The sequence below is a fragment of the Cervus elaphus genome, chromosome 8 (genome assembly GCF_910594005.1).
Source record: "Cervus elaphus chromosome 8, mCerEla1.1, whole genome shotgun sequence".
Lineage (NCBI taxonomy): Eukaryota > Metazoa > Chordata > Mammalia > Artiodactyla > Cervidae > Cervus > Cervus elaphus.
Window position 1 is genome coordinate 11,799,759 of NC_057822.1, and position 23,820 is coordinate 11,823,578.

Genomic DNA, 23,820 nt, shown 5'->3' on the forward strand with positions numbered 1-23,820 from the left:
GGTTGGGCCTGCGTTTTGTGCCCTTCCCAGGTCTGAGCAGCTCAGGTGACCAGGTGCTTGGCACACGCACTGTCCCAGGTGGGCCGTGCATCTTAATCACCTCCCTGGTCCCTGTGGATTGGTTTCCCGGGTACGCCGGGAGAGCATCATCTCAGGTGTGCCCTGTGGCTCCTCTGGGGAGCTGATCTCAGGCTGTGACCCTCCTGGTGGATGTCAACCATACAGAATCTCAGGAAGACGTGGTAAGCAGCTGGGAGCCTGCTCACGGTTTGGTGGAAGACGCGGCAGCCCCTTGCCTTCCGGCTCCGGCTGTGGTAAGTCTGCCTCTGGGTGGCGAGGAGCTGGTTCGCAGTGGCTGGCTCTTCTTCGGTATGTGCTCAATCCTTTGTTCTATGAGTGGGCCAGGTGGCCCGTTAGGTCGTTAGGTTAGAGACTTTGGCGGGAAAGTTCTCTTTTCTGCAGTAGTGGTTAGGTGTGTATTCTGTTGATTTTTCTTTTTCTTTCTCCCAGTTATGTTGTCTTCTGAGATTCTAAAACTCCCCACAGACCGACCTGTGAGAGCACTTCCTACTGTGTGGAAACTTCTCCTCCTTCACGACTCCCTCCCCAGAACAGGTCTCTGTCCTTAACTCTTATCTCTCTTTTGTCTTTTATATTTTGTCTTACCTCCTTTCGAAGAGAATGGGCTGCCTTTCTGGGTGCCTGATGTCCTCCGCCAGGATTCAGAAGTTGTTTTATGGAAGTTGCTCAGCATTCAAATGATCTTTTGATGAAACCTAGGTAGAATTAAAGTTCTATATTTAATGCTGATAACTCTAAAGACATGTCTGTATTAATTCAATCAACACACTTACAACACGATTAGTTTTTATTTATCAAAGGTTTTTTTTTTCTCAGATCACAAGAACTTGAAGGCATTTGGGTTAGTTTCTATATTTCTGAGAATTTAGAAATACTAAATTTATAAATTTATAAAAAATTTATAAGTTTTTAAGGTGGTTAAATAGAGCTCTTTTACAAATTAATTTTGGCAATATCATCTAGGGGTAGAAAATACCATATTTATAACATACAAACCTACGGAGATTTTATAGCTTTTGTTGTAAAACAATTTAAAACTCACTAATATATAAGTAATGGCTTGTGCTCTAAAAATGCAACCTGTGATATCAGTAAACAAAGGATGTTGCAGCCATCATTGTGTTGTGTGTGTTTTAGTCGCTAAGTCATGTCCAACTCTTGTGATCCCATGGACTATGCCTGCCAGGCTTCTCTGTTCATGGGATTCTCCAGGCAAGTATACTGGAGTGGGTTGCCATTTCCTTCTCCGGGGGATTTTCCCGACCCAGGAATCGAACCCGGGTCTCCTGCATTGCAGGAGCTATGAGGGAAGTCCAAAGTATTACGTTACAGCTGCCTAACAGTGAGCTCTGAGGGAACTCAGGATGGATGTAGGATTTGCCTGCCATCTAGCAGTCAGCCACTACAGCCACCCCCTGCCCCCGCCATATGCCCCCTGAGGGGACTTGGGATAAGACACAGGTAGGTGAGGTGTACATCAAAGGAAAGATTTCAATGAGCCCAGACTTCCCATTCATACAAAAATGTGAAATTCCTTGAGATATCTTGTTGTTACTGTTGTTCAGTTGCTAAGTTGTGTCCAATGTTTGGCGACCCCATGGACTATAGCAGGCCAGGCTTCCCTGTCCTTCACCATCTCCCAGAGTTTGCTCAAGCTCATATCCACAGAGTTGGTGATGCTATCCAACCATTTCATCCTCTGTCGGTATCTGGTCTTCTTCCTCTGAGATATCTGGTTTTCTTCAGTTAACAGTAATCTTTTGATGTTCCAACTACCTAGTCTTTGTTGGAAAAATTCCTATATATCTTGGCTCCACCCTTGCCTCTTTGGAGCAGTTTCTTGAAGTTGTCTGAGATGCTGTGTCCTGGGCTTAAGTCCACAGTTTTGTTGGCCAAATAAAACATAACTCTCAACTCCTAGGCTGTGCATTTTTCTTTTTTTCAGTCAACAAGTTGGAATAAATTAAATTTACTTACTCAGATGGCTAAAGGCTTTTACTATTTGTGGAGACAACTTAAGAATTGTATTTGTCTCTGAAGTAATCTTAAGGAGCCTGTGGTCTAGAGTTTGGCAAGAGAGTTTTTTTTGCAGTTTGTATTTTAAAAAGATTTTTTTCCATTTTACTTTCCTTCCCTTTAGTCTCAGGCAAATGTGGGCTCTGTTTATATTTCAAAGATAAGATAAGGTGTATAACTTCAAGGGACAGAGAAAGAATGCAAGTTTTTTTCCCCTAGGAGTTTTGAGGTATATTTGTCTATTATTAGAAGCATAAAATAATTGTTATTAAAAATTTCCTTTTCTTTTCTTAAGTGCAGGACAATTGTATTTCAATGTCCTGATTTTTCAAATATCTGCAAGTTTCTGAAGGGAAATAAAAGGTCTGAGTGGATTTTGAGTTGTTTTCAGAGCTACACATTTGTTTTTCTAGAGTCAAGTTGTGGATTAAGAATTGTTGATTTTAACTCTTTTTCATTTCCATTCCTTCAAGCTGTCTTCAAAGGATTGGGTAGCCATTTTCATTATAATACTTAGAAGTTGGTTTGCCCACTCCATCACATTATTTTAAACTTTCCCTTTTATATCAGAGAGAAAATTTCCCACTAAGATGGAACTAAAAGGATTTCTAAATTCTGGAACCCTGAAAACATGGATTTTGGGGTGGAATTCTAGCATTATACCTGCAAAGGACATTGCATAAGAAGACCTGAAGTTGGCAAAGCCTGATAGCAAAACAAGGCTTACTCTCTGCCTGGATGCTTCTATTAAACTTTTCCCCCTGGATTTTAATATTTACATGAGTAACCTGTATACTCTAAGCCTGGAGATTAGGCTGGAGTGCTCTTTATAAATCTTGTAGAGAAAGGGAAGTTAAACAACTGGGTGTTTAAGGGATTTTTCTAGGCAAGGTGGAGTTTTGGGAGTTAAGGGAATTTGTTGAGGACATGCACCTGGATTTTAAGAAGGTGAATCAATGTTGGGTGTGGACTTAAATTTTGCTCTAAATTTGATTCTGGTTCTTTCATCTTGTTAGGGAGTCCCTAAAATCCCAAAAGCTGATGCTGTTAAAGTGCTGCACTCAATATGCAAGCAAATTTGGAAAACTCAGCAGTGGCCATAGGACTGGAAAAGGTTAGTTTTCGTTCCAATCCCAAAGAAGGGAAATGCCAAACAATGTTTAAATTACCATACAGTTGTACTCATTTCACATGCTAGCAAGGTTAAGCTAAAAAATCCTTCAAGCTAGGTTTCAGCAGTATGTGAACAGAGAACTTCAAAAGTACAAGCTGGGTTTAGGAAAGGCAGAGGAATCAGAGATCAAATTGCCAACATTTGGTGGATCATAGAGAAAGCAAGGGAATTCCAGAAAAACATCCACTTCTGCTTCACTGACTATGCCAAAGCTTTTGACTGTGTGGGTCACAACAAACTGTGAAAAGTTCTTCAAGATATGGGAATACCAGATCACCTAACCTGCCTCCTGAGAAACCTATGTGCAAGTCAAGAAGCAATAGTTAGAACCAGACATGGAACAACAGACTGGTTCAAAATTGGGAAAGGAGTACGTCAAGGCTGTATATCGTTACCCTGCTTATTTAACATCTATGCAGAGTACATCATGTGAAAAGCTGGGCTGGATGAATTACAAGATGGAATAAGATTATCAGGAGAAATATCAACAATCTTAGATACACAGACGACAACCACCCTAATGACAGAAAGTGAGGAACTAAAGAGCCTCTTGATGAAAGAGGAGAGTGAAAAAACTGGCTTAAAACTGAACATTCAAAAAACTAAGATCATGACATTTTGTCACTTCATGGCAAATAAAAAGGAAAAAAGTGGAAACAATGATAGATTTTATTCTCTTGGGCCTCAAAACCACTGCGGAAAATGACAGCAGCCATGAAACTAAAAGACGCTTGCTCCTTGGAAGGAAAGCTATGACAAACCTAGATAGTGTATTAAAAAGCAGAAACATCAGCTTGCCAACAAAGGTCCACATAGTCAAAGCTATTGTTTTTCCAGATGTAAGAGCTGGACCTTAGAGAAGGCTGAGCGACAGAGAACTGATGTTTACAAATTGTGGTACTGGAGAAGACTCTTGAGAGTCCCTTGCAGTTTGACTGCAAGAAGATCAAACCAGTCAATCCTAAAGGAAATCAACCTTGAATATCCTTTAGAAGGACTGATGCTGAAGCTGAAACTCCAGTACTTGGCTACCTTATGCGAAGAGCTGACTCACTGGAAAAGACCCTGATGCTGGGAAAGATTGAGGGTAGGAGTAGAAGGCGGTGACAGAGGATAGATGGTTGGATGGCATCACTGACTCAATAGACTTGAGTTTGGACAAACTCTGGGAAATAGTGAAAGACAGGGAAGCCTGGCATGCTACAGTCCATGGGGTCACAAACGGTCGGACTTGACCAACAACAACAAAGTCTGGCTATTATATATATATATATTTTTTTGTTTGTTTGGTCATTATACTTTTTAATTTAGTCTGTCCATAGATACCAAGAAGACAATTGTCTAAAAAATTTTTTTAAATTTATATTTTCAATTTAAAGCATCCACTGTCTGGCCACCAACAAGTAGAATCTTATTAGCAATGCAAACCGATAAGCTTTTATAGGTAAACAAGGATGCAAGGGGTATCCCATAAGAAAGTACAACCCTCACTAGATCCAGAAAGTTCATTTTCAAAGAAAGTCGAAGAAAGCAAAGGCCTTCATTGCACAGGTGGTGAGGATGGTGTCGCGAAAATGTTGTTTTCTGTCTCTCATGGGAGCATGAGACACCTCCAGTTATAAATGTGCTAGTCTGCGACACCAAGAGAGTGCTGCTGGAATGGGATTTTTCCAGCACTAACAAAGTAATGAAAATTGAGATGACAAGGTCTCCTGATGGACTGGGACCCCTCATGACAAGCTCCCCCGAGAGCCGCACAGCCAGACATTCTGTCTTGAAATCTCAGTCTATTTGGATGGCAGAGACCAGAGAGAATATTCTGATTGGCCACAAAGCAAGCTCTCAGAAAAGGAAACAAGAAGAAAGGAAAAACATCATCCAGTTTTTACATGGGGATTGTTTTAGACAAACAGAAGAGTTTGCCTAAACAAACTCCAGTCTGATGAGAACTGTGAACTTACCAGTCTGTGAGTAGCTTGTAGGGTCTCTGCCTGTGTTTTGTTCTGTGGTTTTTCCTCCTGATGACAAATGACACAACAAAGACAAAGAAAAACAGTAACCATCTCTGGGAAGAAAAATATCAATGGAACTCGAGAGTCCTTGTTCCCAAGTTTTGACCAGAGTTGCTATGTCTCAAGGAAATAGTTCCACAAATATTTTCTTCTGATAATCAAAATTTTTATAAAGAAAAGGCCTCCTACCACTCTTGCTAGCAACAGATGCCATAGGCAGAGATCCAGGAGGCTGAGGCAGTAAGAATTCCTACCTTCTGCCTGCACTTATCAGGGGTCCCAGGATCTAAGTTGGCTACGCCAACACTTGGGGAGGAAAAACATTTTTGTCTCTACCCTTCTAGGTTCTTCTGGCTGATCTAGTCATTAAGTGACATGAGACAGATTCACAGGAGAAAATCATATTTTAATTTTGTACATACAGGAGTGTATAGAAATGTGAGACTCAAAGAAAATGGCCAAAGCAGGCAGTTTTACGCCTTGTAGACATGGAAACAATATTTTAATACTTGTGAAGAACTGATTAGACAAGGAAACTTGTGCTTGGGTACTAATTAGTGAATTCTGGAAGCAGAGTTTGTTTACATAGCCTCCTTGGCCCCAAATTCCCTACATCTGGTGATAGGATGTCTCTCTACCGCCTGGCACAAGGAGTACATCCTTCACATGGGAGATTTATTTTCTGCCTTCAGGGTACAAAGAGGGGGGGTCAGAGTGTTCTGCTTGCTCTGGTCGTTCCTCAAGGGTCTTTAATTCAAACTAATGCATTTGCTACTTTGGCATATCTTGGGGTGACTTGCCCTGAGCCCCAGCATGACGCTTGCCTCATGGCTGCTCTCAGCAGTGGAGGAGATCATGGTTTGCACGTCACTGGCCCTTGACCCGCATCAGATCACACTGGCATCCTCACTTCCGGGATGCGAGGCCCCTCCCCCAGTCTCCCACCACCCACTTCCGGGCTCAAAGCAGGGCTTTCCTCGCCTGCCAGGGCACTCCGCCAGCTGCACTGAAGTTTCATTTCTGCCCAGTTGGACCTGGCTCAGAGGCTCCTCCGTAAAACCCAGCCGGACTCCAACCAGTCCAGCCCTCGTCTGGCTCTGAAGTATGGTCCAGACTCTCCCCCAGCCTGAATCTGCCTCCAGGAGTGACCGTGATGACAACTGTCAACGTCATAAAGAAAAAAAACAGTGACTTGCACAGAGCGGCCATTCGCTGGGCCTGTGGTCAGCGCCCCCTGCCTCATATTCCTTGGTCTTTCCCCTTATACAACCATCACTGTCCCTGTTTCAGAGCTGCGGAGACCCCGATGAGACCCAGGCTCAGAGAGGCTGCTGCTGCCGCAGGTCACACAGCTGGGAGGTGGCTGAGCAGGGCCTGAGGAGGTGGCCTGCTTCCCTCCCTCCCACCTCTGACATGGGAGCTCCTGGAGGACAGAGCCCAAATCTACTCACCTCTGGTCCGCACCAACACCAGCCAGGCCACCAGGGCCCCCGTGTATGGCCTGGCGAATATGGGAGGCGGCCCCACACTCTGGACTCCGTGGAGTGGGTTCGAGAAGCTGGCCTAGATTCAGCTCCCACTTTTCTAGATGACTCTGTGCAGGTCACCTTCCCTCCCTGGGCCTCAATTTCTCCATTTGTAAAATGGAGGCATTGGAGTCCAGGACTATTCACTAGTCTTCCAGGTTGAATTCCCAGGTTTCTGCCCCTGGTGCTGGCATAAGACACCCAAGCCCTGCCCCTTCCCCTTAGCCTAATCCTCCTGAGCCTCTGACCGAAGGTCAGTCAGCCCTGCCCTCTGCCCCTGGCACATTCCCCGCTGTGTGCAGAGACAGCAGGATATGTTGTTGTTGCGTCACTCAGTCATGTCTGACTCTTTGCAACCCCATGGACTGCAGCATGCCAAGCTTCCCTGTCCTTCATTATCTCCCAGAGTTTGCTCAAACTCATCCCACTGAGTCGATGGTGCCATCCAACCATCTCATACTCTGTCGCCTCTTCTCAGCGTCAGTCTTTCAGAGTGTGTACTTCTGGAATTCTCAATCCAGGGCAGGTAAACCCCTATGGATCTGCCTCATGACAGAGGGACGTTAATAAACAGATAAAACCCTGTGGTACCTTCCATGGCAAATATGAAATATGTTTTATTAAAATCAAGATAGATACACAATGGAGTCATAAAAATTTTAAAGATAAGCAGAAATTCAAATTGCCCATGACTCATTGACCTCTGCCCCCACCCCCATCTTCGGCCTCACCCTCCTGAACCTTCTACATGTAAAAGATCTTTGGAAGCATAGGACTATAGGCTCATTCCCATCATTACCTTTCAGCAGCTGTGCATACCTTGGGCAACTTGTGTTGCCTCCCTGGGCCTCAGTTTCTTCATCTGTTAAATGGGCATAGGTGTTTTGGATGAATAGGACCTGGGTCCCAGATTCTCCTGGCAAGTAAACTTAGGAATCATCCCTTCCATAAGTATCTTTTTTCATTATTCAAATACATTAGATTAAAAGAGAAGAATTTATTTCTGGAGGCAAGTGCCTGCAGGTAAAGAGAGAAGCGATGATGGTGGATTGGGGGAGGATGGGGGTGGATGGGGGTGGATGGGGGTGGATGGCTGCCTGCATTGTGTTCTTTCCTGTTTCCGGCTGCAGGGACAGGTTTCCAGTTTCATGGGGAAACAAGTGAAGGCCAGAGCTTGGTTATATTTATGACACGTTGTGTGAACCTCAGCTCCCAAGTAGTATGACTCAGGGGCCCAGGTAGCATCCAGACAAGAGATGGGGCATTCTCCCCAGGGCAGGCCACCTGCCCAGTACCTCCTAGGCCTTCCAGGGTCACTGCCTGTTGGAGCAGGGAGAGACCCAGAGGCTCAGACCCCTGGAGACACCAGCACTGGTGGCAGAGGTGGGAGGCCTCACTGATGGCCTGTGGGGGTCAGCAGTCCAGGAGGAGGGCAGAGTGGACGCTGAGGATGGACGGAGCCCTCAACATGTGACCCCCCAACACAGATGCTCAGAGCTAACAGGGGGGACCCAGGAGGTTCTGTGGTCCTTGGGTGAGTGAAGGACTGTTGTCTGATGTTAATGTGGCCCCTTTATTTCTTTTTATGAGACATTCTGATCACAAGGAGAACAGCCTACCCTTCCTGGAGCAGCAGGTTCTAAGGGACATGCAGTGCTGAGAGATGCCAGCAGGTGTTTTCTATGATTGAATCAGTTTTCGTAACTGTATTAGTCAGTTTTTTGCTATGTAGTTAGTCATCTGGAAATTTCAATGGGTTACAATAGCAAACATGTATTTTCTTGATCACGGCAGGTGAGATGGTTCTTCTTCAGGGTGTGGGTGGGCTCCAGGTCTGTTCTCAAGTCCTTTATGAGCCAGCAGCTCCCCTGGGCATGCTCCTCCAGAGAGAATGAAGAGACCTTAAGAGGAGTGAGCAGGATCCTTCAATGGCTCTTTTTCAAATATTTTGTCTTAAACATTTAAACAAAATTACAAACAGTAAAATCCACCTTTTGGCGGTGTGCAGGTCTCTGAGTTTTAACGCATGCATGGATTAGTCTTACTACAGCTAGCACCAGGATACAGCGGTTCCATCACCCCCAAATTCCCTGTGTGCCCCTTTTTGGTCATACTCTTTCCCCACCACTAAGCCTGGCAACCTCTGGTGTGTTCTTCATGCTTAGAGTCTTGCCTTTTCTAGAACATCATACAAGTGGAAACACAGCATGCAGCCTTTTAAGTCTGGCTTCTTCCGCTTGGCATGATTATTTTAATATCTATCCACCTTGTGTGTGTCAGTAGTTTGGTCCTCTTTGCTGCTGAGTAGCGTTTCATTGAATGGATGCACAGGCTTCCCTTGGATTCTGAGGGGCATTGGTTCCAGGGTTCCCGTGAATACTGAAATCTGAGGATACTCAAGTCCCTTATGTAAAATGGCATAGTATTTGTCTAGAACCTATGCACATCCTCCCATACGTGTTTTCATCTCTGGATTACTTACAGTCTTCCCAAGTGATGCTAGTGGTAAAGAATCCGCCTGCAAATGCAGGATACTTCAGGTTCCATCCCTGGGTCTGGAAGTTGCCCTGGTGTAGGCAATGGCAACCCACGCCAGTATTCTTGCCTGGGAAATCCCAGGGACAGAGGAGCCTGGCAGGCTGTAGTCCATGGGGTTTCAGAGAGTTGCACACGACTGGGCACACACACACACAAAGATTACTTGTAATATCTAATACAATGTAAATGCTATGTAAAAAAGTTGCTGGTATACCATGAATTCAAGTTTTGCTTATTGGAATGTTCTAGGTAAGCATTTTTTCCCCCAAATATTTTTGATCTGCATTGAATCCATGGATGCGGAGCCCAGGGATCTGGAAGGCTGATTCTACTGGGGTTTTTATTCATTCACCTGTTGAAGAACATTTGGGTTGTTTTCAGTTTGGGGCAATGGTTAATAATGCTGCTGTAAACATTTATATGGGCTTTTCAGGTGGTGCTAGTGGTAAAGAACCCATTTGTCAATGCAGGAGACATAAGACATGTGGGTTTGATCCCTGCGTCGGGAAGATCCTCTGGAGAAGGGCATTGCAACCCTTCTTGCAATGGAGAATCTTAAGAATTCTTGCCTGGAGAATCCCATGGACAGAGGGACCTGGTGGGCTACAGTCCATAGGGTTGCAAAGAATCAGACACGGCTGAAGTGACTTAGCATGCAAGCATTTACATGGGCTTCCCTGGTGGCTCAGTGGTCAAGAATCCATCTGCAATGCAGGAGATGTGAGTTCAATCCCTGGGTCAAGAAGATTCCCCTGGAGAAGGAAATGCAATCCACTCCGGTATTCTTGCCTGGGAAATTCCATGGACAGAGGAGCCTGGTGGGCTACACGGTCTATGGGGTCTCAAAAGAGAAGGACATGACTTAGTGACTAAACAGCAAAACGTTTATATACAAGTTTTTGTGTGAAGCTAAGTTTTTATTTCTTTAGTGCAAATAGGTAGTAATAGAATGGCTAGGTTGTGTGGCAAGTGCGTGTTCAACTTAATGCACTTAGAAACTGCTAAGCTGTTTTCCAAAAGACTGCATCATTTTGCATGCTGACCAACTCTGTATTGAGAGCTCGACATCTTTGTTAGCACTTGGTACTGCCAATTTAAAATAAATTAATAGCCATTCTAATAGATGTGTAGTGGTATCTTATTATGGTTTTATTCTACATTTCCCTAATGACTAATGGTGTTGAGCATCTTTTCATGTGCTTATTTTCCATTCACATGCCTTCTTTGGTGAAGCAACTTTTGTCTTCAAATCTTTTTGTCTATTTTTTCAATTGGTCGTGCATTTTTATATGGCTGTGTTTTGAGAGTAGTTTATATATTCTGAACGTAAGTTCTTTGCTGGATATGTGATTTGCAAAATTTTTCTCTAATCTATAGCTTGTCTTTTCTTTCTATTACCAGTGTTTTTCACAGAGTAAGTTTTTAATTTTGATGAAGTCCAATTTATCCATTTTTTCTTTGATGGATTGTGGTTTTGATGTCACATCTAAGAGTTCTGCCTAACTCAAGTTCACAAGGATTTTCTCCTATGTTTTCTTCTAAAGTTTATAGGTTTACATTTTACATTTAAGCCTATGACCCATTTTGAATTAATTTTTGTGTAAAGTGTGAGATACGTTTTGAGGTTCAGCTTTTTGCACACAGATTCCATCATCATTTGTTAAAAAGATGATCCTTTATCTACTGAATTGCCTTTGCACCTTTGTGAAACATCAATTGACCATCTTTTTGTGAGTCTGTTTTTGAGCTCTCTGTTCCACTCCACTTATCTGTATGTTTACGCTCTTACTAATATCACATTGTCTTCATTACTATAGCTTTATAGTAAGTCTTAACATTGGGGAGGTTGAGTCTTAAGAATTTTGTTCTTATTTTACAAAATTGTTTAGACTAATCCAGTTCTTTATCTTTTCATATAAATTTTGAAATTAGCTTAATCTATCTATGACGAAATATTTTGTTACAGTTCTGATTTGTGGTTATGTTAAATCTAAATAATAATTTGGGGAGAATTGACATTAACAATAGTGAGTCTTCCAGTCCATGAATATGATATGTCTTTCCATTTATTTAGGTCTTTGATTTCTTTAATCATTTTTATTTTTGTAGTTGTTAGCACATTTCATTACATTTATACCTAAGATTTTTAAATTTTTTGGAGCTATTATACATGGTGCTATTTTAAAATTTTTGATTTCTAGCTGTTCTTTGTAGTATTATAGAGATCTTTATATGTTAACTTTGTTTCTTATGGCCTTGCTAGAACTTCTTAGTTCTAGGAAAGTTTTTTAAATAGATTCCTTGGGATAGTCAATTCACCTGTAAATAAGAAGAGTTATTTATTTTTTCAACTTTATTGAGATATTACTGACAAAATTTGTGTTGTTAAACTGTGTTGCTTGAAGTTTTGTATATGTGTGTGTGTGTGTGTATATATATATATATATATACACATTGTGAAATCGTTTATTCTATATATCTTTTTTCCCTTATTAGACTGCTAGGACTTTTAGTACAATGATGAATAAGAATAGTGAGAGTAGACATCTTTGTCTTGTTCTGTATCTTAGCAGAAATGCCTTTCATATTTCACTATCAAGTATGATGTTAGCTGTAAATTTTCTGCAGTTGCCCTTTATCAGGTTAGGAAAGTTCCTTTTTATTCCTAGTATGTTGAGAGATTTTTAAAAAAATCATGAGTATATATTAAATTTTGTCAAATGTCAAAATGTTTTCTGTATCAATTGATATGTGCTCAGTTGCTCAGTCATGTCTGACTCTTTGTGGCCCCATGGACTGTAGTTCACACAGCTCCTCCTGTCCATGGAATTTTTCAGGCAAGAATACAGGAGTGAGCTGCCATTTCCTACTCCAGAGAATCTTCCTGACCCAGGGATTGAACCCACGTCTCTTGTGTCTTCTGTATTGGCAGGCAGATTCTTTACCACTAACACCACCTGGGAAGCCCCATCCATTGATATGATCATATGTATGTTTATATATATACATATGTATGTATATATATATATGCACATACATATATATATTATATAGATAGGTATACTATACTATATATAGCTTTCATCTTTTGTTTGTTGATATGGTGGGTAATCTTGATCAAGTCTCAAATTTCAATCCTCATCCTTGCAATAAGCAACAATGGCCATAATGTATTATCCTTATTATATATTCTTGGATTTTTTATGCTAATATTTTATTGAGAATTTTTTCATCGATATTCACAAGGAATATTAATCTTTAGTTTTTTTTTTCCCTACATGGTCTTGGTCTGATTTTGTTATCATGGTAATTCTGATCTCATAAAGTGTGTTAAGAAGTGTTCCTTCCTCTTCTACATTCTAGAAGAGATTGTGTAGAGCTGGTATTATTATGTCCCTTAAATGTTGATAGAATTTGACAGTGAAGCCATCTGTGCCTCAAATTTTCTTTCTTGGAAGGTTTCCTAACTACAGATTTAATTTTTGAGTAGACATGGGGCTATTCAGATCATCAGTTTCTTTTTGAGTGGGCTTTAGTAGAAGGTATTAACACCTTTCAAGAAATTGGTCTGTTTCATGTAAGTTGTCAAATTTATGGGTGTAGAGTTGGTCAAAATATTTGCTTATTCTCATATTAATGTCCGTGAGGCCAATAGTAAAGTCCCTACTTTCATTTATGATATTGGTATAGTCTCACTTTTTTTCTTGATCAGTCTGACAAAGAAAATCAACTATCACTTTATTGATAACTATATCAATTTTATTGACTTTTAAAATTAACCAAATTTTGATTTTGTTGTCTTTCTCTGCTGTTTTTGTTTTTAATTTTCCTGATTTCTGCTTTTGTTTTTAATATTTCCTTCCTTCTGTTTGCATTTTTATTTTGCTCTTTTTCCTCTACTCTCTTAAAATGGAAGTTTAGATTATTGGCCTGAGATATTTTTTTCCCCTTAACATAAGTGTTTAACATAAATTTCCCTACTAGAACAGCTTTAGCTATTTCTCACAAATTTCCACTAAGCTCAAAAAAAATTTTTTATTTATCCTTGTACTCTTTTTTTTTGACCTGTAGATTATTCATAAGTATGCCGTTAAACTTCTAGGTGTTTAGGAATATCCCAGATATCTTTCTGTTATTGATTTATAGTTTATTCCCATTATGGCCAGAGAACTACTTTATATGATTTCAATTCTTTTAAATTTGTTACTTCATTTTATGACCCAAGATATGGTCTGTCTTGGTGAATATTCTATGTGCACCTAAAAAGAATATTTTCTGCTGTTGTTAGTTGTGGTGTTTTAAAAAATGAGAAATATGTTACATTGGCCACATTGTTGAGGTCTACCTTTACTGATTTTTCTGTTTATTTTTTCTACCAAATACAGAGAGAAATGCTGAGTCTCCAGCTACGACTGCAGATTTGTCTGTTTCTCCTTACACTGTATTTTGAAGGTCCTTTGTTAGCTCCATACATATTTAGGATTGCTATGTCTTCGTGGTAAACTGATCCTTTTGTCGTTATGTAGCATCTTGCATTATCTCTGGTAACTTTCCATTTTCTGAAATCTTCTTTTTCTGATATTAATAGCCAAGCCAACTTTCTTTTGATTAGTGTTTGCATGGTACATCTTTAACCAGCTTTTTACTTTTAACCTACCTGTATCTTTATCTAAAAGGTGGTTTTTTTGCAGACAGCATGTAGAACAGTCTAAAAGAAATAGAATCTAGCAATCTTTGTATTTTAATTGAGGTTTTAGACCATTAGAATTTAATGTAATTATTGGTATGGTTGGATTTAAGATGGACATTTTATTTGTTTTTCACCTGTTTCTTATGTGTTTGTTCTTTGATCTCCCCTTTCCTGGCTCCTTTTGGATTATTTGAATATTTTTATTGTTCTATTTTAATTTATATCTTGGTCTTTTTACTACATCTCTTTGTATACATTTTTTTGGTGGTTCTGTAAGGATTGCAATATACACATTTAATATACAATATACATACTGAACAGCATCCTTAAAATTAATATTTTACTTCTTTAAGTGAAATGTAGAGATGTTACAATCCATTATTTCTTTAGGTCTCCATCCTTTGTATTATGGTTGTCATATGTTTTACATGTATATACATTGAAAATCCCACCAGATAATGTTATGACTTTTGTTTTCAACTGTCATAAATATTTATAAGAACTAAAGGGAGAAAAATAGTCTATTATTTTTAGAATAGTCTATTATAAATAGTCTATTTATAAATAGATATAAAATATATAGATATAAAATAGATATAAAATATATAGTCTATTTATAATAGTCTGTTATAATAGTTTTTCCTTGGGTGTTTACCAATTCAGTTGTGCTAGCTTTATTCCTGAAAATGGTTTCTGATTGGTACCATTTCCTTTCCACCTGACCTCCTTTTAGTATTTCTTTTTAGAGAGGGTCTGATGGTGACAAATTCTCTCAATTTTATTTGAAGTAAGAATGCCTTTATTTTGCCTTCATTCCTGAAGTATATATTTTTTAGTAGCTATAGAATAGTGGGTTGACAGGTTTTTTTTTTTTTTTTAATACTTTAAAAATGTTCTATTGTCTTCTGGCTCTATGAATTCTGTTTAGAAATCCTTAGTCATTCGAATGACTTATCTCCTATATGTAAGATGTTGTTTTTCCATAGTTGCTTTCAAGACTTTTTCTTTATCTTTGGTCTTCAGTAATTTGGCTATGATATATCAAGGCATGATTTTACTTGAGTTTACCCATTTGGGGTTTGCTGAACTTCTTGAATTCATAAAATTGTGTCTTTCTACAAATTTGAGAAGTGTATAGCCATTATTTCATCAAATACTTTTTTCTGCACACACAGATCTCTTTCCTTTGTCTGCTTGGAAAGCCTGCAGAGACACAAATATTAGACCTTTTGATATTGTCTCATAGTTTCCTGAGGCTCTGTTCATTATTCTGTCATCTTCCCCTTCCCCCAGTCTATTGTTTATATTGGATAACTTCCATTGATCTATCCCCAGGTTAACTGACTCATTCCTCTATCTTATTCATTCCTTTATGGAGCCCATTCAATGAAATTTTAAACTTTAGTTACTGCTTTTTTCAGCGCTAAAATTCCATTTTGTTACTTTTTCCCTTTTAAAAATTGTGGTAAAGTACACATGACATAAAATTTACCATCTTAACCATTTAAAAATGTATATTTCAGTGGTATTAAATACATTCATAATGTTGTACAACCATCACCACCATCCATCTTCATAACTCTTTTCATGTTGTGAAGCTTTAAACTCATCACATAACAACTTGTTTCTACCCCAGTCCTGGTCAACCATCATTCTGTTTTCTGCCTCTATGATAGTGACTATGCCAAGTACCTCATATAAGTGGAATCGTTCAGAATTTGTCATTTGGGATTGGTTTATTTCACTTAGCAAAATGTCCTCGAGGTTCCTTTACGCTGTAGTATCTGTCAGGATTTTCTTATTTTTTTTTTTAAGGCTTGATAATGCCATTTGGTTCTTTTTTAAGCTTGTATTTCTCTTAGAATTTTCATCTTTCCATTTAAGAGTATTTTCTCTGATTTCATGAAACATCGTAATCATGTATTCTCCAGGATTCTTGCCTCAAGAACCCCATGAACAGTATGAAAAGGCAAAAAGATATGATACCAGAAGATGAGCGCTCCAGATAGGTAGGAGTCATAATCACAGCTGCTTTAAAAATTTTGTCTGATAATTTCAACATTACTGTCATCTCGGGTTTGGCTCTTATTGCTAGTCTTTCTTGTTACAAGTTGTTGAGATTTTCTGATTTTTTGTATATAGAATAATTTTGGAGTATATCCTACATTTTGAAACTTTGGATTCTTTCAAATTTTGTGGCAAACTTAGTTTTTTTTTTTTTTTTTAAAACAGGCAGTCAGCCTGGGAAGATGTGGGCCACAAATCCTCACCCATCTTCTGTGGGCTGCCATTTCAATTTCAGCTGAGTTTTCAAAGACTTTGCAACATTATCAGATTATTCCCCATGTGTCTGCCTTCCCTCCCCCCCACCCCCAGGGCACACTACATTGTAATTCAGTTCACCAAGACTTTAGTAGTTTTTTTGGGTCTATTCTATACATGCCAAGCTTGTGCCCAGGCCTTCATATGCAACATTCATTATTGGATGGCTTTCTCAAACTCCCCACTTCCCTCTGTTCTTCTCCCCACACTCTCTGACTTCCAAGGGCCCCGTTACTATTTTTAAAAATATTTATTTGACTGCATCTGGTCTCAGTTATGGTACTCAGGATCTTCATGCCAGTATGTGGGTGTGTTCCAGTATACGGAATCTTTCATTGTGGTGCACAGGCTTCTCTAGTTGTGGCCCATGGGCTTAGTTGCCCTGCTGCATGTGGGATCTTAGTTCCCTGACCAGGGATTAAACCCGTGTCCATGTCCCCTGTATTGGAAGGCAGATTCTTAACCACTGGACCACTAGGGAAGTCCCAGCCGCCTTACATCCCTGCCTCCCCGCCCCCGCCCCGCCACCAGCTTATCATCTGTTACCATCACTCTTTATTTTGACGCTAGGTGGTCTCAGGTTTGACCAGAGACAACTGTTTCAAGCTGCTTCCAATGTGTCTTTTTTAAAGATGCATCATTTTTTTGACTTGATTTTTAAAAAATTTGTTTTTTGGGGTCTGTGCTAGGACTTCATTGGTTTTGTGTGGGCTTTCTCTAGTTGCAGCAAGTGGGGGCTCCTCTTTGTTGCAGTAAGTGGGGGCTCCTCTTTGTTGCAGTAAGTGGGGGCTCCTCTTTGTTGCGGTGCACTGGCTTCTAACTGGGGTGGCTTCTCTTGTTGTGAAGCACAGGCTCGAGGTGCGTGGGCTTCAGTAGTTGCAGCAGGTGGGTTCGGTCGTTGCGGCTCTTGGGCTCTACAGCAAGGGGTCAGTAGTTGTGGTACATGGGCTTAATTGCTTTGCGGCATGTGGATCTTCCAGATTCCAGGGATCGAACCCATTTCTCTTGCATGGGCAGGCGGATTCCTATCCGCTGTGCCACCGGGGAAGTACCGCCCTTGCTTTTTAAGGCCTCAGTGTGAAAGTGCCATGGTCACTTGCAGCCACTTTATGTTGGCCAAAGCAAGTCATATGGCCAAGCCAAGACCGTGAGCCTCCCTAGGGCTCTACAAATCCACATGGCAGAGGGAGGAAAGGTAAAAGATGGGAAACAAAGTCCAACCTATCCCTGTAGTGCTGAAACTCAGAATCAGAGAACACCCAGGTCTCAGGTAGCTCAGCTGGGATGCCCCCTATCCTCCAGATTACTGGTGTCACCTTTCCGTTAATGTCTTGGAAACTGGCTTGAACCACAGCTCAGGCTCTTTGCAAAGTCCAGGGAATTCCCAAAGAGGTCTAAAATTTCCTGGGGCTAAGGGTCTCCTGATCTCTGCTTCCCCTGGTTTCCTTTTCCTTCTCAGTTTTATCCATTTGCTTCATGTGTCTGTTCTCCCTTTTCCACCTCCACTTCCACCCCACGCTAAGCTTAGGGCTTATGTTTGCATAATCAAAACCTCTTGCTTTGCTTGACAGAGCAAAAAGCCATCTCTTTAGCCTCATAAAATGCTTGTGCGTGGTTTTTTTTTTCTTCCCCATCCTGTTAACTCAATAATATTCTGAGCCACAGAAAACTACCTGTCTGGGTGAAGACATAAACCAAAGGAGACTAGCATAAAGATTTATCCCATGCTGACTCCTTTTTGGAGTTGCGGTGTTGGGAGAGTGTCTTTTCTTTCTTCCTGCTGCTCATATTAGTGTAGGAAGGGCATTAAGAAACACTATGGTGAGAAAGTCAGTTTGTGGTTGTTTAGCTCAGCTTTTCCAAAACTTACTTGGCCATGGAACACCTTTGTCATGGAGCATCTGTGAACACCTGCAAGCTCAATGGAGTGGGAAAGCCGTCAAGAATGGGAGGAGGGCATGAGGATTAAAAGAAGGAAGCTGAAAACTTCCCTGGTGGTCCAGGGGTTGAGACTCTGTGTTTCCAATACAGGGGGGTGTGGATTTGATTCCTGGTCGGGGAATTAAGATCCCATGTTCTGTGTGTGTGCAGCCAAAATTTTTAAAAAAAAGAAAAAAAAAATTAAAAGAAGGAAGAAGCTGAGCTCAGGTAGTTTTCACTGCTGCTGGTTCCTTTGCCTCTCCAGACAGCCAGCCCGGCAGGGACCTTGAAAAATTTCCCCACCTGTGAAGTGAGGGCCTCTCAGTTCAGTTATTTTTCCATTTATTCAGTCAGTCAACAAATACATAACAAAGCTTTCCTAGGTGCTAGCACTGAGCCAACAGTGGGATAAGCCAACAGTGGGATGAGACCCTCCCTATCTTCAAGTGGGTCACCAGACAGGAGACACAGATGATGGTACTGCTCAGGGATCGTGGTCTCTGCTTCACCTTGACCTTTAACCTCACATCCCTGAGCAGAGACCAACCTAGAAGGGCCTTTTGGTGGGGAGCCGTACCAGGAAGACCATCCCATAGCATCGGGGGCCTCCTCTCCCCTCCACTGGATCCACTCAACCTCCAGGCTGGAGTCCTAGGGAGCTGGTGAGGCACAGCCACCTCTTTCTCTGCCCGGGAGCACTAATCACGACTCACCTGCTGCTCTGGGGAATGATTACCTGTCAGGGTTCATTTGAGCCCTTGGCCTCCTGGAGACTCTCCCATCCCCCACCAGGCCATCCTGCTGGCAACGGAGGAGCTGCCCCCAGGAAGTGAGAGAGAGGAAAATTACCTTCCACTGTACGTCACCATCTATTTGGACTGGCAGTCACAGCAACAGCTTGTGTCCTGCCAAGCCTGATAACAGAACTGTCATGGTGCGTGGACAGACTGGCCCTGGGAGGTGAGTGGTGAGGATCCCAGGAAATTGTGGAGATTGCCGGCAATTTCGGTCTCCTTAAATCAGATTGCCTTGCTGAGTAATTTTAGACTCTGCAAATTGCGTCTTGAGCAGGGCCTGTTACTTTGCTTCCTGAAGCCCAACTTTTTTTCCTTTTTTTTTTTAAACAAAAAATATTGATTTTGTTTATTTGGCTGCATCAGGTCTTAGTTGCAGCTTGTGGGACCTTTTGCTGTGGCTCGTGGGCTTCTCCCTAGTTGCTGCGCGAGGGCTTAGTTGCCCTGAGACATGTGGGATCTTAGTTCCCCGACCAGGGATTGAACCTGGATCCCCTGCATTGGAAGGTGGATTCTTAACCACTGGCTCTCTCAGCCCAACTCTTAAAGCTTTCTTCTCAGACCATCACCACTAGAAACAGCTGCATTTGGACTTGAATCTCTGTGTATCACCAGGTACATGACCATAGATAAGTTACTTCCCAGGGACAGTATTTCATGGGAATAATAATATCCTTTTGATTACAAGGGGAAAAATGCAGAAAAGGAACTATAAGCTTATTAAATAAGAAGTCCAAGGGAATTTCAGGTATGGCTGGATCCAGGGGATCAGATGAGGTCTTCAGGAATTCATCTCTTCCTGTAAGCTAATTGTTATTGCTCTCATTTTCCCCTTCTCTACCACACAACCCCTCTCTTCCTGGAAGCCCCCATGAGTTTCAACAGAAGGGAGAGCTTCCCTAGCTCAGTAATTCCAAAAAAGTCTCAGGATGGAATTTCATTGATCAGTCCTGAGGTACACACCCATCCCTAAGGTACTTGCTATGGCCAGAGGTTATGCGCAGTATTTCTAATTACTAATTGGCCAGACTGACATAATGTGCTCATCTTCTAGAACCCAAGCCACCAAGGACCTAGGATGTGGTGTCAGGGGGACCCCAAAGAAAAATGGAGGAGGTGGTACTCTAAAGAAAGAGGGAGTGGGTTTCAAGCAGGCAAAAATAGGGACTTCCATGGTGGTCCAGTGGTTAAGAATCTGCCTGCCAATGCAGGGGACTCGGGTCAATCCCTGGTCTGGGAAGATTCCACATGCTGCGGGGCAGCTGAGCCTGTGCGCTGCAATGATAGCCTGTGCTCTGAAACAAGGAAAGCCACTTCAACAAGAGGACTGTGTACCAAAACTAGAGAGTAGCCACCCCTGCACTGCCCGGTTCACTGTAGCTAAAGCCCACTCACAGCAATGAAAACCAGCACAGCCATAAGTAAATAAACAAACAATTATATATATATAATTTAAAAAACAGACAAAAATAGTCTCCATCAGGGAGAGATTGAAAATACTTACCAACCAGTAGACTCAAGACTCTGACCAATAGGGCTGCAGGCTGCTAGAGCTGGGTTCTCCCTGCTGGGCTGGATGGTAACTATTTAGTTACTGGAGTGGGGGTGGGGAGGGCACCTGGAGAGGGGCTGGGGCGGTATGAGAGTGCACAGGGACTCAGGGCAGCAGCTGATCAGATCAGTTCAGTTCAGTTCAGTTCAGTCGCTCAGTCGTGTCCGACTCTTTGCGACCCCATGGACTGCAGCACGCTAGGCTTCCCTGTCCATCACCAACTCCTGGAGCTTACTCACATTCATGTCCACTGGGTTGGTGATGCCATCCAACCATCTCATCCTCCTGCCTTCAGTCTTTCCCAGCATCAGGGTCTTTTCAAATGCGTCAGTTCTTTGCATCAGGTGGTCAAAGTATTGGAGCTTCAGCTTTAGCATCAGTCCTTCCAATGATTATTCAGGACTGATTTCCTTTAGGATGGACTGGTTGGATCTCCTTGCAGTCCAAGGGACTCTCAAGAGTCTTCTCCAACATCACAGTTCAAAAGCATCAATTCTTCAGCACTCAACTTTCTTCATAGTCCAACTCTCACATCCATACATGACTATTGGAAAAACCATAGCCTTGAATAGACAGACCTTTGTTGGCAAAGTGATGTCTCTGCTTTTTAATATGCTGTCTAGGTTGGTCATAACTTTCCTTCCAAGGAGTGTCTTTTAATTTCATGGCTGCAGTCACCATCTGCAGTGATTTTGGAGTCCCCCAAAATAAAGTCTGTCACTGTTTCCACTGTTTCCCCATCTATTTGCCATGAAGTGATGGGACTGGATGTCATGATCTTAGTTTTCTGAATGTTGAGTTTTAAGCCAACTTTTTCACTCCCTTTCACTTTCATCAAGAGGCTCTTTAGTTCTTCTTCACTTTCTGCCATAAGGGTGGTGTCATCTGCATATCTGAGGTTATTGATATTTCTCCCGGCAATCTTGATTCCAGTTTATGCTTCTTCCAGCCCAGCATTTCTTATTACATACTCTGCGTATAAGTTAAATAAGCAGGGTGACAATATACAGCCTTGATGTACTCCTTTTCCTATTTGGAACCAGTCTGTTGTTCCATGTTGAGTTCTAGCTGTTGCTTCCTGACCTGCATACAGATTTCTCAAGAGGCAGGTCAGGTGGTCTGGTGTTCCCATCTCTTGAAGAATTTTCCACAGCTTATTGTGATCTACACAGTCAAAGGCTTTGGCATAGTCAATAAAGCAGAAATAGATTTTTTTTTTCTGAAACGCTCTTGCTTTTTCGATGATCCAGCAGATGTTGGCAATTTGATCTCTGGTTCCTCTGTCTTTTCTAAAACCAGCTTGAACATCTGGAGCAGACAGACCGAAAACCACAGTCACAAAAAACTAACCAATCTAATCACATGGACCTCAGCCTCCTCTAACTCAATGAAACTATGAGCCATGCTGTGTGGGGCCACCCAAGACAGACGGAGCATCGTGGAGTGTTCTGACAAAACGTGGTCCACTGGAGAAGGGAATGGCAAACCACTTCAGCCTTCTTGCCTTGAGAACCCCATGAACAGTATGAACAGTATGAAAAGGCAGCTGATACCTTCCTCTAAAGGCACATTTCTGCATTTTTACCAACTGCTCTGGCTGCGCCAGGGCCTCCTGGTGAACACTCCCTGCTGACTGTTGCTCTGCCCAGAGCACCCACCTTTTTCTTCCTGTTCAACATCTGCACGGGATTTTAGCAGCATCCTCAGGCTTGTCTGTGCACACTTCCCCCTTAGTTCTTTATTAACACACGTGGGCTAATGTTCAGAATAGCCTTTCCCACATGCCACCAGCCTTGTAGTTGGACATCAGCGTGGTGCCAGCGGCAGTAAGCGATGGACCCAGCATCTCCACGTTTCCTGAGCAGGGTATGTGCTGTAATGTGTCCAGTAACCTTAGGCCCCAGGCTGCCTTGTCTGTGTCAGCCTCAAAATAGCTGATGTTTGCACCTATTGGTGTCGGGGACAAGTCAAGCCCATCCCTGTGTTAACTCATTTAATCTGCACAGCAACCTCATGAGGGAGGCACTGTGATTATTCCCAATTTACAATGAGAAACTGAGGCCCACAGCTTGCCCAGGTCACACAGCTCGTTGGTGAGAGGGCTGAGACTCGAACCTAGGACCTCTGGCTCCTCATGAGGGTTCAGTGGGACGATGGAGGCAGGAAGTGCAAATGCCTGCACCGGGAGAGCCCGGTGAAGTCACCTCTGCTCTGATGAGCTCTTGGCTCGAGACTGGCCCTGAGCACCTGCTGTATGTATGGCCTGCGCTGGGGCCCGGGGTTTGGGGGTTTGAGTCAGGAAATGGGATTCACAGCCCCCAGGAGGAGCCAGTCCAGCGTCAATGACGAGATACATGGCCAAACACCACTGATGAGCAGGAGGGGGAAGTTCAAGGTGTTGAAGTTGGAGATGGCAGGAGACACCCAGCCAGGGTAGGGCGGGATGACCCCACTGAGGGACCACAGATGAATGGGGCCTTGAAAGAAGGGTGTGTAGCCATAGGCCATGAAGCTCTCTTGGTGGCAGGGCTCAGAAACTCACTTAGGCTAATTTACAGCCAGAGGAGGATCCAGGACCTGGGGTGGCCCTCCAGATCCAAGGGCAGAAGAGTGGTCAGACCCCAGAACAGAGAGACGGGGAGTGCGCAGAGCTAGGGCTCCCCTCCCAGGTCTGGGTCTCTGCTCCTCTTACACGTTGTGCTCCCCATGCCTCCCTGTGTCCCCCTCGTCCCCCCACCCCCCCGCATCCTCCTTGTCCAGGCTCATGGCAAAGCCCCATCGCAGACTTGAATTTACATGGTTTACACATCACAGGTCTGACCAAGGGAGAAATTAACTCGTGGGTCTTCTACCAAACTCCTGCCTGGCCCAGGCTGGGTCAGGTGACCACTCCGGGTCCAGCCACCTGTGTTGGGAGCAGGGTGATGCACAAAGGCTGTGGGGCCCCCCTTTTGGGTGGTGGGGCAGTGGGGAGGGGGAATCTAACTGGGAAGGCCGCCCCCCGGGAACCCCTCATGGGGAGAATGTCACTAGCAGCGACAAGGCGGTGACAATGCTGGAGATGGGAGGTGGTCTGGAGATGGGGGCGGGGCAGAAACACTGTCAGGAAAAGCTAAGGAGGTGCCCTGGCGTCATGAGAGGTGGCCCCAGCAGCGGTGACCCGGCCCGTGCTGAGTCATTTAAGTGCCCTTCCCC

General features: G+C 42.7%; 1 long non-coding RNA gene across 1 annotated transcript; it reads right to left on the reverse strand.

Moving 5' to 3' along the window:
• Positions 1 to 246: 246 nt before the first annotated feature.
• LOC122698908 lies at positions 247 to 6,989 on the reverse strand. Its single transcript, XR_006342452.1, has 3 exons — positions 6,735 to 6,989; positions 5,233 to 5,289; positions 247 to 776 (listed from the first exon to the last, which is right to left on the reverse strand). It is a non-coding gene; the product is annotated as an uncharacterized LOC122698908 (long non-coding RNA).
• Positions 6,990 to 23,820: the final 16,831 nt, after the last annotated feature.